This window comes from Trachymyrmex cornetzi, unplaced genomic scaffold (assembly GCF_001594075.2).
Source record: "Trachymyrmex cornetzi isolate Tcor2-1 unplaced genomic scaffold, Tcor1.1 scaffold299, whole genome shotgun sequence".
NCBI classification, from domain to species: domain Eukaryota; kingdom Metazoa; phylum Arthropoda; class Insecta; order Hymenoptera; family Formicidae; genus Trachymyrmex; species Trachymyrmex cornetzi.
In genome coordinates this window covers 517932-536544 of record NW_017297680.1, presented here as the reverse complement: position 1 = coordinate 536544, position 18613 = coordinate 517932, and the positions used below count along the sequence as shown (strand labels likewise).

The 18613-nt window shown below is 34.8% G+C and overlaps 1 protein-coding gene across 1 annotated transcript in view; it reads right to left on the bottom strand.

The window, feature by feature from the left end:
* Positions 1–16259, bottom strand: part of DIP-lambda (Dpr-interacting protein lambda) — a 164994-nt gene extending 148735 nt beyond the window's left edge. The window contains exon 1 of the mRNA XM_018509354.1: positions 16134–16259. The gene's annotated coding sequence lies outside the window, so the exon portion shown is untranslated. The remainder of the gene's footprint in view (positions 1–16133) is intronic.
* Between the last annotated feature and the right edge of the window lie 2354 nt (positions 16260–18613).

The following is an 18613-nucleotide window of genomic DNA, read 5'->3' as shown; positions in this document are numbered from 1 at the left end:
GGGGGGGAGAGAAGTGAAAGAGAACACCAAGATTTTCACTCGTCGACGTATTCGGCTGCGTTTACTCTCAAGTTTAGACCGAAATTTTCCCGGATCGGTTCTTCCTAAATTCCGGCGTTTTTTTTTTCCTTCGCTTTTTTCCATGCAGTCCCGTCCCGGGCAAATTCCGTCTACTTATTCGAAAATGGCGAGCTTCCATCTACAAGGCGCGCAGGGAATCCCTGTTTCCCATTACGTGTGATTCTTTCTTTCTCTCTCTTTCTACGAAACGTTTGGAATTTTTTCGCCCAAGCGAATAGAATTTTAGAACGACAAATGGTATCTGAGGATCTGTTCCATTTTAATATTTGTGAGAGTAATTGAATAAAAAGTTATTTGAAAATTCTTTAAAATAATTGGGCCATTTCTATTTAAATAATCATTGATTACAGCACTCGTAATAAAATCTAGACATCGCGATTTCTTAATGTTAAATTACAGTAACAATTTTAAAAATTAATAATATTGAAACGCTGAGAATGCAACGTTTATTCCCTTTATCCGTATTTTATCTCGGAATTTTACAACATTGCAGAGAAAGATTCACCATGCAATAAAGTAGAATATTACCAATGCAACAGGAATCATCCTGTGAAATAACATAATGCAGCCGTTTATTGCAATATGAAATTCATTTCGGCGGTGCGCAATTGCTTGTTTTACAAAAACGTGATCGACGTTACTATCAGTAGGTATCTCACAGTAGTTCGAATCGTGAAAGCTCTCTTGCGGCGAAGGGATATTTTGAAGTAGTGATCTTTAACGTTCGCTCTAATAGAATAGTATCACGGTGAAATGTTCACGATTGTTACATATCCGCGAGCTTGCTCTGCTCGGCGATATGCCATTTCGACGATTTTAATGCCTCGTCAATCGGTACACCGCACTGCTAGGATATATCGCGAATCCAAGAGAGAAAGACAGAGGAAGGGGAAGAGAGAGAGAGAGCGCGCGGGAGAGAGATTTTCCCTCCCTCTTCGTTTCTATCCTCTCATGAGAAGAGAGTCCATCTTTTCTCTTCTTTCCAGTCCATTACAATCCGAAATGTTCGACGAAACGATGCATTCAAAACCATTACTATCGTTGCGACACAGACACGTTTCACGTTCCTACGCCTTTCGAGCTGCCGAATTCAATAAAAAAAAAACCTGATTGATTTAATTTTGTCATTCATCAGCGATATCTCGTCATGTTTATCCTTTTTTGCGAGAATTCTTTTTTCTGAACCCGATTTCTCGATACCGCGTTCGTCGAACGAACGGCTAATTTTTTCCCAAAAAATAGGAATTGGGCGATTCTGAAAATAAAGAAGCGAAAAAGCAGTGCAGGCGACTATTGTTAGCGCTTTTAAAAGGCAGCGCGCGCTGGTAGAAGCTCTCTCGGTATAATAAATCTACGCCGACTATCCTTCTCAACGAGAGCCCAAAGGTTTTCCTCGCGAAAAAGGACTCCAATAAGCTGTTTGACAAGTTGCTCGGTAAGGAGAAGCGGGTAGTGCTAATTATTCTTTGCTCAGAAGCGATGGAATACTTGTTTTATTTAAAGGACGATGAAATTGTTCTACATATTCTAAAATCTGTTATGAATAGCTACTTCATTCTTAATGTAAAATACATTATGAATGAAAGCTATATTTTAGACTTATCGTGAAATGATAGAGAACTTGATTGTTTTATGCATAATGAAATATAATATGAACAGAATTGTTTTATAAATAAGAAGAGATTCGACATGAAATATGAAGAATGTTGAAAATTGTGGTTGAAATGCCCATGTAAGAAAAGTATTACTTCATTTCCTAGCGATCACTATCGAATAAATTACATTGTTGCAGAGATTTAATATTAAGATAGAATCTTTGAATATAGCGAGATCTCGTTATCGAGATTTAAGTCAAATTTCTTCTATTAGAATTTTATTATAACCGAGTTACCAACATATTTCTAAACACTAAAAATTTATTCGACAATGCAAAATTTAAGGAAAACGTTTATCAACTTTATATTCCTATTTTACATTCCTGTTAATTAAATAAATAAAAAAGAATATATCTAACAATATATTTCCACGGTTGCAATAAATTTTAATTACTTTGCACGCAAATATATTTATTTTCAGATATCATCCTTTTTTTATGTCATTTTATATTTGAAGGTTTATATTTACAAAATTTTATATTTTTGGAGCATTGTAGAGATTTGAATATTCATGCTACTAAAAACATTAAAAATATTTATTTACAACAAAAATTCCATACGTTTTTTCAGTTGCGATATCGAATGAAATTATTACGATCGATGTGTAAAACACAAAAATTAAATGTAGGAGAAAATAAAAAAAATGGCTAATCCCTAAAAAGTAATCTCGTAGTTGATTATACCGTCATTCATGTTCGCGACCATTTATAAATTCTCGCGACCGTTGCTTAGCCTATAAATTACTCGCAGTTACCAGCCTCCCTTTCTTCTTTTTTTTTTTTCGCGACTGTACCGTCGCCACGCCGTTAAAACGGAAATAATGCCCGCGAGGAACATACGGTGTCGGACGACCACACGAAAGGGAGTGAATGAGGGTGAGGGTGAGTATCGCTTTACGCCCGTTCGCCACTTCCACGACCACCAATCCCGCCATCTGCTGTGGGATGTCTTTTATTGAAATGCTCGGCACACCCGCGTGCGGTATCCTTCGGGTGCTGGAGACATCGGGGACGCCGGTGAAGAGGGTTGGAAGACGTTCGAGGATAGAACGGAATCGGAGCAAGAAATGTCGGGAGCGGATGTAAAGCTCAGCGATTCGGTGTCTCGTAACCTCCGAAAATCGCCGAAGAAGAGCAAAACCGACCTCTCGAACCTGTGACAATATGTCGAGCGGCTGGTAAAATCAGCGGAGAAATGAATTTCAAGCACGGTACTTATGACCGATAGAAGAACATAAGATTAGATTATCGATAAAAAAAAGGATTATTTAATTTGTGTCATGTCTTTGATGCAATATAACGAGCAAAACGCAATACAAAGAGAATTCGTTGTTTCATATCACAAACAAAATAATACCTTTTTACATATTTATAAATATATGATTAAATAATTAAATAATTATGTCAATGTGTGATATTATATTTGATGTTGCAAATAAAGATTATATGCAACTTTGCCTTTGCAAAAATAATAAATTTTCATCTTCAAAGTCACTGCTTAAGTGAATCATTTAAACTTTTAATATATATATATCTGCAATAAAATAATTATATTTGCATTAGATATGCCTCAGTTTTTACTCCAACTTCCTTGTTTTCAACAAATGCGTAAACACCGTAGCATAAAGCAGTAAGTAGTTGCCAGACTGTCGCAGACGGATGCAAAGTTTAACGATTCATTGTCGCGGAACAATTTGTAGAAAACAGAAGATATGCAAAATACGTCGTAAAACTTTAGACTTTCCGTCTTACAAACGTGTCGAAATTATTCGTGCATTTATAACGCCGACCTTTCCTGCTTCGATAATGTTAGTTTCATTGTTATTAAATAATCATCCATTTTCATCTCACTTTTGCTGACTAATAATAGTACGAAAATTTCGAGAATTCGGAATAAAATATTTGCATAAAATCTATATTAATCTATATCAACAAAATTAAGCACAACGAATTATTTAATAGGATCATTAGCGTGAATTGACTCTTAACATAATAACATATAAATAATAGCACAATAAAACTCACGTTTCGCATATGGATAAATATTCCCCATAATAATGTATAAAGAGTATCTATATCAATTAATTTACAAACACAATTGTAATAAACGCATCGCGAAATTGTTGTCAGATCCACATTTGGCTCAGGTTTAATAAAAAGCTACAAAATCGCATAAAACGCATCGCCAAATAATTGCAAAGCGATCGGGTAAAATTACTTTTTGACAAATCAATCACGTCGAACGAGTAGAGTTATATTCTCGTCCACGTCATCGAATTATTCTGCAATTTAATAACGACAGCTTAATAGCGGATACGAAAATTATGGTCGATTATTTCAATGCGGGTAACAATAATCACAGCAAGTTAGCCAGGCAGGAATATAATAACTTTGGCTTCAAGAGGACGAAAACTGGACAATATAATACGTCGATATAGTACGTCTATAGGCAGCTGTATCGCGAACGTTTATTTCAAAGTTTATCCATTAAGCGTATTGACTAAGGGGCGAAGCATATGGCGGCATCGTCGCAGACTTTAAAAGACCAGAATTTTCTCAAGAACGGAGCACCGCCCGTGCTCGGCATTCAATTTATTGTCACTCGAAACGGGGATTACCGATTATTCGATATTGAATTAACAAATTAAGAAAAATCTCAACTTCCGAAAAGTCTGCATACAATTAACTTACAAACGTCCATATAATAGAGGAGAGGAAGTGGAGGAACTGCGAAATTTAAGGGAAAAGTTAAATAAAACCAACGATTATTTTTCGATTATAGAGGTCTATATTCAAAAGATATATTTCACATTTAACTTTACAGTATAATAATTAACATTCATCAATATAAGTTATAATTTTAAACATAAAACAGAACTGTTGCCGATTGAAATTATCCGCAGCCGCGCGGGACAATGTCAAATTGAATTATATTTAAAATTATAGTTCAGATTGATAATATATAAATGTCAATTTAGTTTTAAGCCAATATCCTCCTTCTATAATTGATAAATAATTATCGGCTTTATAAAACTTTTCCCTTAAATTTTCGCAATCCTCTAGTGACACTACTTTAATACTGCGATAGTGTCGTTCGCATTTATTTTGTATGTTCGTAATTTCCGTCCTCTCTTAAATGTTACACGTTTCGACCGAGAATACCCAAGAAAACTTGCTCATCGACAGATCGTGCAAACTGTCATCTTAATTTATTCACTCTAAACTTTTTCCGTTTAATCCCTTTAATTTTATTTTGATTTAACGTAAATGATGTTATGTAATTTATTAATTGTTAAAAAATAAATAAGGACAAGCAATTCACGACTTAATATATATATATATATAATGGTGAATTCGATCACTCACACTACACTGGATCAGGGCATATTAAAAGCTGCTTTATATAAAATATTTCAATGCAGTGATACAACTTTGACAATGAAATATTATATATATGTTTTGTTAAATAACGTGACAATATCATTAGTAGATAGTTAATCAAATAAAATATTTATATACTTTTACATTAAACTTTACTAATTTCATGTAAAGCAGCTTTTTATGCACTGATCTAGTGTAGTGCAAGTTAGTGCGAATTCGCTATAAAAGATATCTCTTGTACATTAATTGTAGTATATAGAATGGAAACAACATAAAGGGAGGCTGATTAGTGTAGACTTACTTTATCTGTAATACTACGCTTTTTTTTACTTTCTGTTCACAGCGACGTGTATATACTCAACGTACTCGATGGCCCGAAATTCCGTTTTCCTTCTCGTTTTTTCAGCGCGTCGCGAACTCGTACCTTATTTTCACCATCCTCGCCAGAAATCCGTTCACTGAGCGAAACTATGGGTCGAACGAATACGTTACGACACATGAGAGGACACCAGAGCAAAAAAACAGCAAGCGTGACATCTGCCGTCCATCGGACGGAGAGTGGGACCTTTTTTGTAATAAAGCGTTCGGAAATCCCAGAAAAAGCGTCATCGCGGATTAAGCGGACGGCCGATATTAAAGCGCAATCTAAAATTCGACGGCCGCGAAAAAAAAAGAGCCAAACGTCGGAAGCGTCGGTTATTATTTGCAGGGCAAATGGTCGTTTAATGGCCAACGTTGCGGATACATTGCGGAAACGTCGATCGTTTCCCTTTGAAAAGCCATGAAATCTGTCGTACGTGTTAGACCAAGTTCTTTGCAATTTGAAAATTCTTTGGCAATAAATCATATAATTTTGGTCAAAGAAGGAAATCATATCAGTCACGTGCTATAGATCATTATTTTGACGCTAAAGAAGAATTACCTCTCTGAGACTATGTACCGAGAGCCTTAATATACTGTAGTATAATGTATAAAAATTATAATATTATATATAACCGTAATGCTGTAACATAAAGAAAGATTTTGTACTTATTTTTATATACCTAATATTTATATTATTTTTTATATGTTCATTATTTACATATTACAAATTGGAAGTATCTCTAACTGATAAAAATATACGATAGCTTGAACTACTAACTCTGTTAAGTCTATGATGTATGTTGCTGCAGACGTAACTATATAAATAACGAAAAAATTCATCGTTAATAATGTCTCTATAAACAAACAATGCAAGTTTATTGGTCATATAGTGCTTTTTCCAGTATACGTAAATCACGTAATATGTCAGTGACCTTAAGAGGATCGTAAAGTGAACCCCGAACTCCGAGATCGCTGTTTTACCGATAAAATGCGACACATTGACATATCTTTATATACTACTTAACTACTACATCAATATCGACCTCACACATACGTACCTATACATTTTCTAACCAAGCAATCTTTCGTATTAACTCTAGTATGATATTGTTATTTTTGATTACCTTCCTTATAAAAAAAACACTAGGGTTTGTGAAATCCTGCAACTTTGTCACGCTATATCTCTGGACTGAATACATATTTTTTTAGCTTAAAACGTGTGAAATTTATACCTCGAAGTTAGACAAAGGCAGATAAATATAAATTAAACAAATAATATTTTGTTTTCAATTAATTACAATGCTTCAAAGAAATTTTATTGAAAAAATTCGCAAAAAATGACCACTTTGGATAAAAAATTCTCAATTTTTTAATTTAATGTTCAAGCAGAAATCCCGTAGAATTTTTTTAGTTTGGACTAACAAAAAAAAATAGTACGATATAAATCGCTCAAAAAAATATAATTATTTAAACTATCGAAAATCGACATTTTTGAAGAATCTACATATTTTAGGTTTACAAATAAAATTTTTTTTAATTTAGAGGATGTTGCAACACTCGCTATAAAGCAATAAATCCGCCCCAGCCGAGCGATCTCCAAAGACTGACAGAAATTATCAAATTTCTACTATTTATTACATTAAAATATAATTCTTTTTAGTTCTACATTTTCGTGTACTTACTTTTATACTATCCGAAACTCAGTAAATGTATATTTAATAAAAAATAAAGGGGTATCCAGAACGTCGAAAACTTACAAGCTAACCACCACATGTGGATTCCAAGTATATCCTTTTTGAACTTTCATATATTCTCACATCGAGAATAACGCAAAAAAAAATACTCTTGCAGGCTTATCTATGGACAGTTAAAGTTCTTTTTCAGCCTCAATTTGGGTCTTCAAATTATATTATAAAAAAGTTACAGCAATGTAAAAAATCACATAGGGTACTTTGAATTCATGAATATCATACTAGATATAAATATCTAATTTTAAGTATTTAACATTGATTATTTATATAATCTCTAGTTCAAACCACGATTGTTTTATACGTACGAGATAAAAAACTCGTATATAAAGCAAACATTATTACGAGTCGACGTTAAAAGTCGGTAACAAAACTGTAATTTTCCAACTTTTTTCGCTTTTGGCATAAAGTCGACTGGTTTGGACTGCATTATCGTTTATACTTTAATTATGGAGAAGAATTTTTAATGTGTAAAGGCAATTAAAAAAATACTTGTTTAGAAAAATTGATAAAACAGATTCATTTTAGAATCCCCTTAAGACAAGCGCTCTTAGAGAAATAAATCGAAATCGTTGAATATCAACGAGAAAAAGGCAAGAAGAATGGTAGAAGGAGCGAACATCGAGGTAAGAGCATGCCGGACCGAGTATTACATCACGCTATTATCAACAGGTTCTTTCCGTTTAGGCATTCATTGGCAATCATCCAAAGACCGCCCACATTGAAGGGACCGTAGAGAGACATGTATACTTCCTGAAAACCTTACTTCCTACTCTAACATCCCGCCCATTCTTTGGTCGCAAGAACCATTCGCATTCTCGAATCAATCAGGCGAAAATTTCAATTAACTAAATCATATCTATCCTCGTCGTGTAATTTTTAAATTCTAAACTTATCGGAATTGAAATAGTAAACTAGACATCGCGCTATCATAGAAAATATTTAAAAATAATAAAAGTTATTTTGAAAGATGATAAAAAGTTAAAAACGAATTTTTTAATTGTTCTAGAGTACAAAAAAAAGAAAAAAAATTGCAACACAAATATTGCTTTATTTTATATTAACTTTCCATCTGCAATAATAGTTTTACTCCCTCCCTCTCTGCAATCTGGGTCCAATTTTGTCCAAGTTTTTTTTACTATTCTTTCAAGAAATGTGGACATATTCAAGGTTGCTTTTCAACATCGCTATTATAATACACTACCAAATAGGTTTTTTTAATTCAAATATTAAAACCTTTATTTAATAAAAATTGAAATTTGAGCAAAAATGAGGAAGAAATTTGAGTGAAATTTTGCTTGTGCCAAAAAAGACCCAGATTGCAGACAAATGATTAATTATAAATTGCCGTATTATATTTCAAATTTTTTTTTCACTCTCTTTTTGATTTAGCTTAAATGTTAATGAATGGCCTCGCACGAGTTCAATGATTCGTTGCGAATGTTGCGACTAGAAAAGAATCGATCTGGCGGATCAACGCGGAACAGCTCGCATCTCGATTAGAGAGGCTCAGCTGCTATGTCACTCGGACGCGAGTCCCCGAGGATCGCGAGCCATGGGCCAAGTTAGCCGCTGAAAGTACGAGAAATACGGAAGGCATTAGCGCGCCAGCACGAAGACCGGCTGCTACCGAGTGTGCAACGCGTACACACATACATATGCGCCAATGTGTGCGCACACAACATAACCAGACGAGCGAGAAGTTTTTCCATCGCTCTGGCGAAAATTGCGTCGGGATAGTTAATGGTCGTCACGGACGGACGGGACCCATCAGCCATGCCGGAAGAACGCATCCCGAGAACGGCAACGAGAAATAGGTGGCAGAGAAAAAGATGGGAGAAAGGTATCACTTCGTTTACCGCTGCCGGGGGTCACTTCCTAATCCAAAACCCCGCGTGGAGAACGTTCTCTCGCTTGTGAACGAGGCGGATAACATTGTAACGATATTCTCATCTCGCGAAGGTTTGATAAAATTGAATTCTGAGGTAATTGGCAGAATGGAATTTCACCGTTCGAGCTCAATCTACGATAATATTTTTTAAATGCTCTATCTGGTATCTCGCAATTAATTTGACTTCATTGCACAGGTATGCTTCGCATCTCTGTTAAAAGGAATTTTCTATTATAAAAGGAACTATGATTATGATATAACTAATCATTGAAGCTGACATTACAAAATTGAAGATAATTAATAATGTTGAGCATGTCTTCTAATATAAAGACATGAATGCAAAACTTGGGTTTAAAAATTAATAAGCTGTATTTAATATTATACCAGCAAATATAATAGAGAAAAAGCAATATAAAAGAAAACAAAAGAACTAAGCGATCGTGTACGTGTTGGCATTCGTCTCGAGCTGTGATAAAAATGAAATGCATGCGGAATTAAATTCAAAATAAATGCAAGCCGCGGAGAGACAAAAAAAAAAGGACGGAAGGAGAAATGTCTCGGATCTTTGAGACGCGCGCGCAGCGTAAGAGAAATAATTAAGAAGCTCGTCGTCAACTTTGCACCCTACTTGGGAGCCAACGTCTGCGTCGCAGGAAAATAAAAAGAGAAGATGCACAAAAATGCTGGCTTGATTATTGTCGGACACCCGTGGTGATAGTTGCGAGTCCCAAGAAGAATGGTTTGAAATTTAAGAGAATCCATCTTGCGGCGGACTCTGCGAAACGGCCGCGAATACTAACCGCGCACGCGAAACAATGAATTTGCACTTTAGAATGTAAATGTTTCTCTCATGCGGATTAAGTACACTGTAAGCTAGCATCTCATTAGGATGCTGCAGTAGACAGTAGAATTTCATTAAGCACAGCCAAAAAACTGTGCATGTTATACGGGGGATTACCCGTAGCACGCACGAAACAAAAACAAAGCCAGTCGTAACGTTATTTCAGTTACAAGCATATTATCATAAAATAAACATTTTAACTTTTAAAGTTAGATATTCAAAATCACATTTCACAGATAAAAATTGCACCCATCGCTTAAGCTTTATCGCTTCCTACGCAATTCTATTTCAAGTTAACAAGGCTTTTATGAAGCCTTTGTTCTTTATATACCTTTCTACCTCCACGTAGCTTACTCGTAACTTTTGTCGCAACAAATAAGCGCACGTATTTAACTATCGGATAACAAAATGTTACGTTGTTATCACCGGAAATAATGCACCATGCTTACACCTGTGCCTGAAAATGGTATCTAATTCACTTGTAATTATGCTGTCTCCTGAGAAATTAAACACAGCCCGCAGTACTAATCGGCCCGCGGAGACTTTGCAGGCGTTTCCGCCGATAGTTCGGAAAATGTTTTCCCGACAGATCGGTGGGGAATGCATCGCCACGTACTATTTGTAACGATTGGACAGTGCGGCGTTAAAATCGAGAAAAACCGATGCTTTGCGACGGTCAAACGATACGGAAAAGTTACGACCGTACAAAATTGGCACGCTGCGCGGATCGCGTACACGAAAAATTGGAAAAACGGCAAACGGCGAAAAGATAGAACCAGGGAACGTCTCGCGAGCTCTCCGGTCCTATTAGACCTAAAAATACTGCGAACATGTGCTGAATAAGAAATATGAGCTCGGTGGATATCTCTCGGGAAAATGAAGAAATTAAAAAAGAAAAAAAGCGAGCTGGACGAAATGTAAACGTGCTTCTCTCTCGTGCAATCAAAGCGGACTGATGAGTTGATAAAAAAATTGCATCGTATTGCATTGATAAAAACGTTTGCATTTCTAATTCCGTTTAGTTCAATAGTATAATTACTCTAGTAATTTGCGAGCTTTCGAGTATAAAATTTTGCGCAATTATGCCTCTCTCACAACGGTGCTTTTAGAGCTCTCTTGAAAATGTACAAAATTAAAAATGTGAAAAGAAAAAATTAAATAAATATGCCTCATATTTATTCTACGACTATAATAATACTGACAGTGCCATATTAGCATTAGAGGCTAACCTAGACTATTGCCTAGGGGCGGCAAGTTTAGGGGGGCGGCATTTTTTTTAAAAGAAGGTAATATCAATTTTTTATAAAAATGTTTATAAAAATGTTTATAAAAATATTGGATCGAAGTAAATCAAAAAAAGAAGTAAATCCTTTAAGGCGATGCTAAAGCCTCCTGTTTTATCCACATTTCCATTCGGTGAAAAATCTCCGTATTGGATGTACGGATTGCAAAAGTATTATTACATAAATTAAAGTACGCACAAACAGGACCTCAGCTGCACTGGATCTCATGAGAAAAAAATTTTAAATTCGTTAAAAATTTACTTACTTTTGGCTCGTACAGCTGTCACCTCAGGTATATATTTGCTTGATATAAGAGTTTTAGAGTCCATATCATAAAAATAAGCGTGCAGCTGAGGTCACATTATTGACAATAACGAACGATAACGAGTTTGTAGAGCTAAGATTGAAAGTCTAGAAAATAAGTATCGCCACCGAATAGAAAATACGTGTATACAGGTGCTTTGCGAAGACTGGGACTGTCAACAGAGCCGAAATTCCGTGTAGCAGTAGTTGCGCGGTCTTGCGATAAATGTTGCTGGCATATGTTAGATAAGAACAGATGTATGCGTTTGAGTAAGACAGAATGATATATATTATATATAATATAATGTAAAAATTGAATCAAAGATGTCACCACTATTATCGAATTTGGAATTAAAAAAGTCTGTACTATCGACCTTGATCGAGTTCGGTAATCGATTTAGTATCCCCTTAACCGCACAAATAGAAAAAGAAATAGAATATTGGCGAAACGTTTTAAAAAGCGTATAGTGTCAGTCATTAAATAATTAGCATCTCGTGGTCTACCATTCAGGGGGTCTAATGAACGCTTTTTGGTTCTCTTCAGATCGGCAATTATACGATGCTTTTAGAGCTTATTGCTGAATTCGATCCGTTTCTATTTGAGCGTATAAAGGTACATGGAAATAAAGGTAAGAGATCTATATTTTATCTTTTATCGACAATTTGTGATGAATTTATTGAAGTTATGTCAGGAAAGCTATTAACAAAAATTATAAATAAAGTAAAAGAAGCAAAATATTATTCAATAAGCACTGATTCAACTCCTGATATATCTCATGTCACCAACTGACATTTATTTTACGCTATGTAACCAAAAAAGGAGATTCGAAAGAACGATTCATTAAATTCATTCCAAATTGTGGCCACAAATCTGAAGAACTTTTCAACGCTTTGCAGTGAGCGTTTAAATGCCTTAGCATTATTGTATTTACATTGAAGCAGAGCTTAATGTCAAAACAGATTATAATTTTATAATTAATGAGTTTGCCGTGCAAAAATCGCGTCGTTATAATTTTAAAAAATTAAATACATGTAAACGTGCAATAAAGGTAAGGTTCCTCAATCCCTGTAAATAGTCTTTTTTTGTTCCTTATGCCGGCATGGTTGTTGGACAATTGAATGGGGACGGCAAGAATTTCACTGTTTAGGGGCGGCAAAAACCTTAATCCGGCCCTGAATACTGAAGAACAATTGTCGAGCACCATCCATGAATAAATCTATTCGATTGAAGATGAAGTGTGGAATACGCGAATCGCAGAGTCATCAACAGGTTCTACGAGTCAGCCAAAAATCATTGGCAGCACTCCAAAGACGAGTTCGCCAGAGCTGTCGACGCACAGATGCTTGGAATGACGGTGCTGCAGACCGAGAAAAAGTTCCTTACATATATTCCTATATAGAAGGAATCGGAAAAGCGATTGAAAGAAGTTTTCGTACATCGATGCAGTTGCATCCATTTATGATACTTTAAGTTATTTATCTAGATTCATGATTTCACTCTTCAACACTTTAACTGATTTTACTTCTATAATAAAAAATAATAAAAAACGTGATAGAGAAGGAAAATAGAACTGAGAAAATAGAACCTTGACGAAATTGAGATTAATATAATAAATATTTAATAATCAATTTCTATTGATTTTAATAGACTTGTATAATATTATGAGACTGAAACATTTTTTTATATAATAGAAGTGAAATCTAGCTAAATATAACGTACATGTTACTTAAATATTCTTACATCGAAAAAACTGCTAAAATAATGTTTGCGTTGTTTTAATCATCAATATAACAATTATAAGTTTTTCAGATTGGCATATATACTCTCTAAATTTAAATTAGTGGATATAATCACTGATATCAATATACCACTGGTAATCAGTGAATGGAATGTGAGATCCCTAACCTAGCTGATTTTTATTATGCGATCTAATTATTAACCTTGTTTTAGTGCATAAATTCAATGAATAAGATATATTGGAAAATTGAAATTAACATATAAATATCAGTATTTTAGTTAATGCTCAAATATTCTTCATTTTTTAGTTGAACTGCACTGATTATCAGTGCTAAGTAGCCATTGAGTAATTATAGTGACTATCCACTGATTCAGATTTAAAGAATATATTTTTAAACTGACGAATTTTTTATTACATTGCAATTGAATCTATCATCAATATTTGCATCTGCGGATCGATAAAAAACTAATCGGGGTACGAGAATTAAAATAGCTCAATATTTAACATAGCTGATACCTAAAATACGCAAACAGATTTCTGCGACCAACGATAAAGACGAGACGCGATCGAGCGAGTTATTACTTCTCGTTGCGCGAATATTATTTTTGCAATAGTATCCTATTGATCGGAATTAATGAAACTTTCATAACAATTCAGAACGATTCTGTCAAAGGAGCTCTCGCAACTTTGACAACTTAGGCACTATGATCAATATTGGTAATCGGACAGGTGACTCCATCGGTGCGGCCAAGTTGCCGCGTCTTCAACAGGTTTTTATCGAATACAAACAGTATTTCAAAGAAATTAAATCAATATATAAATGAGCAAATAATGAAGATATATTGTATTACTGTGCATCAAATATCAATTTTCTATTCATTAAATAATTATTATACATTAAATTAATTATAAAATTAATTCCAAAAACTATTTTGTCTATTAATGAATGCTGCCGAGTATAGAAAATCCATTATTACAATAATAAATCATTATCGTATGTGTATCTTTCATACGTAAATTATTTGATTAATTTAACACTTCTTAATTTCCAATATTAATTGTAAGTATATTTATAATCAAATGTTAAAAATTATTATTTATCTCAGTTTATTTTAGAAATAACAATTTCAATTTAGAAGTAAAAATAGGATATTTTATTATTTATTTGCAATCTTGTGAACATAATTAATTAAATTTCCACATAAAAACTTGCATTTATAAATATATTTCAATATTGAAAAAAAATAAAATCTTCTAAATCCTTCAACATTATGTTAACATCTTTTTTACTACAGTCAAATAATGCTATTCCTAAACCATTCTATGTATGCTGCTCACAAGGAAGAGGATAAACGTGCACGTAATTCCTGAGGGTATTTCTTGAAACGCACCGAGTCGGAGAAAGATCATCAACAGGTCGCCGTTGAATCGCGCAAAGGCCCGCGACCTTCCCTTCGCACTGACCTCGACGACGTTTTAACAAACGATCCCGAGAAATAATCCTTCGATCGATCTCATCGCGGAAAAATTGCGCATACTCGTATCTCGGTACATCTAATAGTGTTCGACTCGGAAATAACGAGCGCTGTATCGTTTATAATTCCGACCGGTTAAAAGAGCCTCTGCGAAATTAATTTTCCTCCAAGAAAGAATGCGGAATCTACACTATATCGCTGCGAATTCCGTCTAGTTAATCTCCGACGAAATTATTTTCTTCCTAAGGAATTTAATAAATTAGTACAAGTATCTAAATAAGAACTAATACATTTGGTATCTTAGCTTCCTGCTGCGTTTAAGAAACAAGCTCATCAAGATCGAGAGAGAGAGGGGGGGGGGAGAGAGATGCAATCTCTTCTCTAATATTACGTAAAGGAATGAGAAAACTGTACAGTATGTTATTTTAAAGTTTCATTCCTACTCCAATGAACCAAATTAAATTTTGTGTAAATTCAATATTTCAACGTATTGAATTGGAACTTCGAAAAAATTTAATTCCAATAATTGGAATTTATGTTCTTAAAAAAGCGATAGATAACAATAATATTAAAAAATATTAAAACAGACACATAAAGTGGATTCGTTTTGGCTAAAAATAAATCACGAGACAAATAAAAATTAACTCACGTAACATAAAATCTTCCTCAATGATACATGCACCAATTATTTTATTTATTCGACATCTTTAATTAATCTTGCTATCGCTATAAATATATAGTAACTAAAACGGTCACTTCGTTTTCAAGCAGCAAGAATTTAAAATCTGCTATCGGCGTACAAAATAAAGCAACTTATTTACAATAAGCGCAGTTTCTAATCAAACTCAATCTAATTTCTAATTATTAGAAATAAATTTATTAAAAAAAATAGCATGCAATAAAAATATACAAAATAAAAACCTGTAATTAATGTATTAAAAAATGAAAATAATGTATTGCGTTTTTATTCTTAAACTTTCTGAAAAATTTTATTGAATCTTGATCTTATCTCTGAATGCATCCTGCTGAAATCTGTCTCCTTATCCAAATACGATATTCTAAAAGACAAGCACTTTCGAAAACAAAAAAAAATAAAGTCGATATTTTCTTAGTAAATATTTGATCAGACACCATCGTATCAATTTTTTAACTTTCAATATCTAATACCATATACCGCAAGAAATTTTATTAAGCGAACTTAAAATTAGTTAAAGATTTTATTTAATTTATTCATACGTTTATTTTGTCAAAACTGTCCGATTTTTTTTAACCGCCATGTTAAAAATGTTATTTATTTCACTATAGTAAAATAAAAATTACTATCTGTAAATTAAAAAAATATACATCATTTAAAAACACTTATATAAAACTTACCCCATTGGAAGCGCTACGCTCCGTATGGCTTTTACGCTCTCACTTGAAAGAAAACGATGAGGATAAAGCCAACGACGAAGATGGAGGACACCTTCCCAATTGCAGCCTCAAAAGCATAGCACTGTTCGCGGGCCCTTTTTCGCGATACACGTACACGGGCTTTTATACACGAAAATGCGGGCTGCCGCGCGCGATTTCGCTCGTGGGGGTGTCGCGGTGCGACTGTAGCACAATCGCTACCCTCTCACGCTCTCACGGTCTCCATCCCTCCGGACCGTCCCTTCCCTCTCTCCGAGACCCTCTCTATCTACCTGCACCTCCCCCCCTTCTCTCTCTCTCTCTCTCTCTCGCTTGCTCGCTCGCTCGCTCGTTCGCTCACTCTCTTTCCTCTTTCTCTCGCTCTGACTGCTTATCTCACCCCCTGCTACCACTCTCTCCTTACCCTCTCGGCTCCGCTCTCGCTATAATACCTCCCCACCACAGATACGTCTAGCCACTCCTGGAGCGGCAAAGTGCCTTTTCGAAACGCACCCCTCGCGGCGGCACTTTCCCGCTAACAGAATCGACGCCCCCGACTCCAAGAGAGGGTCCACGGAATCACCGGCTGCATTGACTGCACTGACTACACTGACTGCTCTCTCAACACGGACCGCCGATCTCCGGCCGGTCGAAAGTTCGAAAAGCTCGCGCATGATCGGCCAATCGGCCCGCGCATCCTGCTCTCGTCAAGAAATCGCGGCACAGCGCATTCCGTCGCTCGTCGCTCGTCCTTATGCATCGCACGCATGCGGGTTTTTGACGCGACGGAATGTAGGAGTCTCGGAATATCACGTGTTGCTGGCACGGGAACTCGCCGAATGTCGAATACGCGAATCACGGACAATGTTCAAGGAGAGGAAGAGACGAGAGAGCAAATCGTGACTGCGAGCATTTCTATCGTTAGTTATGGTAGTAGTTGCGATAGCGCTATTTTATTTTTATCAGTCTTTTATTTTCTATACAGTGTTTTGTACAACTTTATTTATAGCAATTAAAGCTTTTCTAATAAGCTTTTGTAATTGTAAATGTCTTAAAAGCTCATTATACAAGTACGATCCAAATCTTTCTTTACTTTCCCAGTTTTTCTAAGTAATATAAATTACTTCTCTCCAAATATTTATTAAGGGTATTAGTTACAATTATATCACTGATAAAAATAATGTAATGGAAAAAACATACAGGTATGTTGTTTAATACTATAAATGTTTTACGAAATACTCCATCAAAAGTATCTGTAAAAATAAAGAACGGAGCTTGCAACATTTTTCTAACAAGAAAGCCTCCATTTGTTTCAGTCTTTACGGTTTATACACAGCATGCAAGCTCGGTGCATTTGATAACATTATTCAGTCGCAACCTGCGGAAGAAACGCGAAGTTTCATGAAATTATTATTATTTCGAGAGGAATGCCACCACTAACAACTGTACGTGTGCGCGCACGCACACGAAATATCTTATTACGGCAGGTGTTCGAGGCCGTGTTCGTAACTTTCTCCTTCAAATTCCATTAACTTTGCGCGAAAATTCCGGAAACGTTTCAGGAAAATTCTTGCAACGAAATAATTGCCGTTCTCGCGATATCGCGGCGGAATCTCGGCCACGTGCCGGAAGCGTGCTCTGAAAGGAAAAGAGATGAACAAAAAAAAAAAGAAAGAAAGAGCGTATAGGAGGTTATATACTATTTTTCGCTATGCTCGCCATTCGACTATAATGCGTGACATACACTGCGTGAGCTCCATACACGTCCTAATAAATACAAAAGTGCTTTCTAGACTATAGCGTAGTCGATGACAAGAAGAGAAAAATTTATAGCACACGTCTGTGCACTATAAATTCGAGTAAAGCTACAGAAATGTACTCGTACTTAACGGCAATAAATATGACACAAATATGACATAATAGAATATAATATTATCCGATTCGATTACTCATTTTTGTTAAAGATGTTTTAGCTGTACATCAACTAGAAGCAGGGTTGGTAAAGACTAACGTTTTTTTTTAAGAATAAAATATATTGTGTTTCTTCTTAAATATGTTTTTAATATGCTTCAAAAATGCTTTAAACAGTACTATAAAAAAACATATTTAAAACATATTAAAAACATCAATTAAGCATGTTTTAAACTGTTTAAAACACGTTTAAAACATGTTTTTTACCAACCCTGAGTACTAGAAGTATCAGCCAAAAAAATCAGTTTAAAAAATCAATATCTGCTAATATAAGCCAAAAAATTGTTGCAATAAATACGCTTTGAAATTCACTGCAAAAAAACAAAACAACAAATAATTTTATAGGTAATTACTTCGTGCAACGAAATGATCATATTTTGCTGCTGTTTTAGGTAAATGACTTTTAAACGAGTAAACGAATCCAAATAAATGAATTTTCGCACGAATATTTATTAGTATTTATAAAGTTTTATTAATATTAATGTAATATT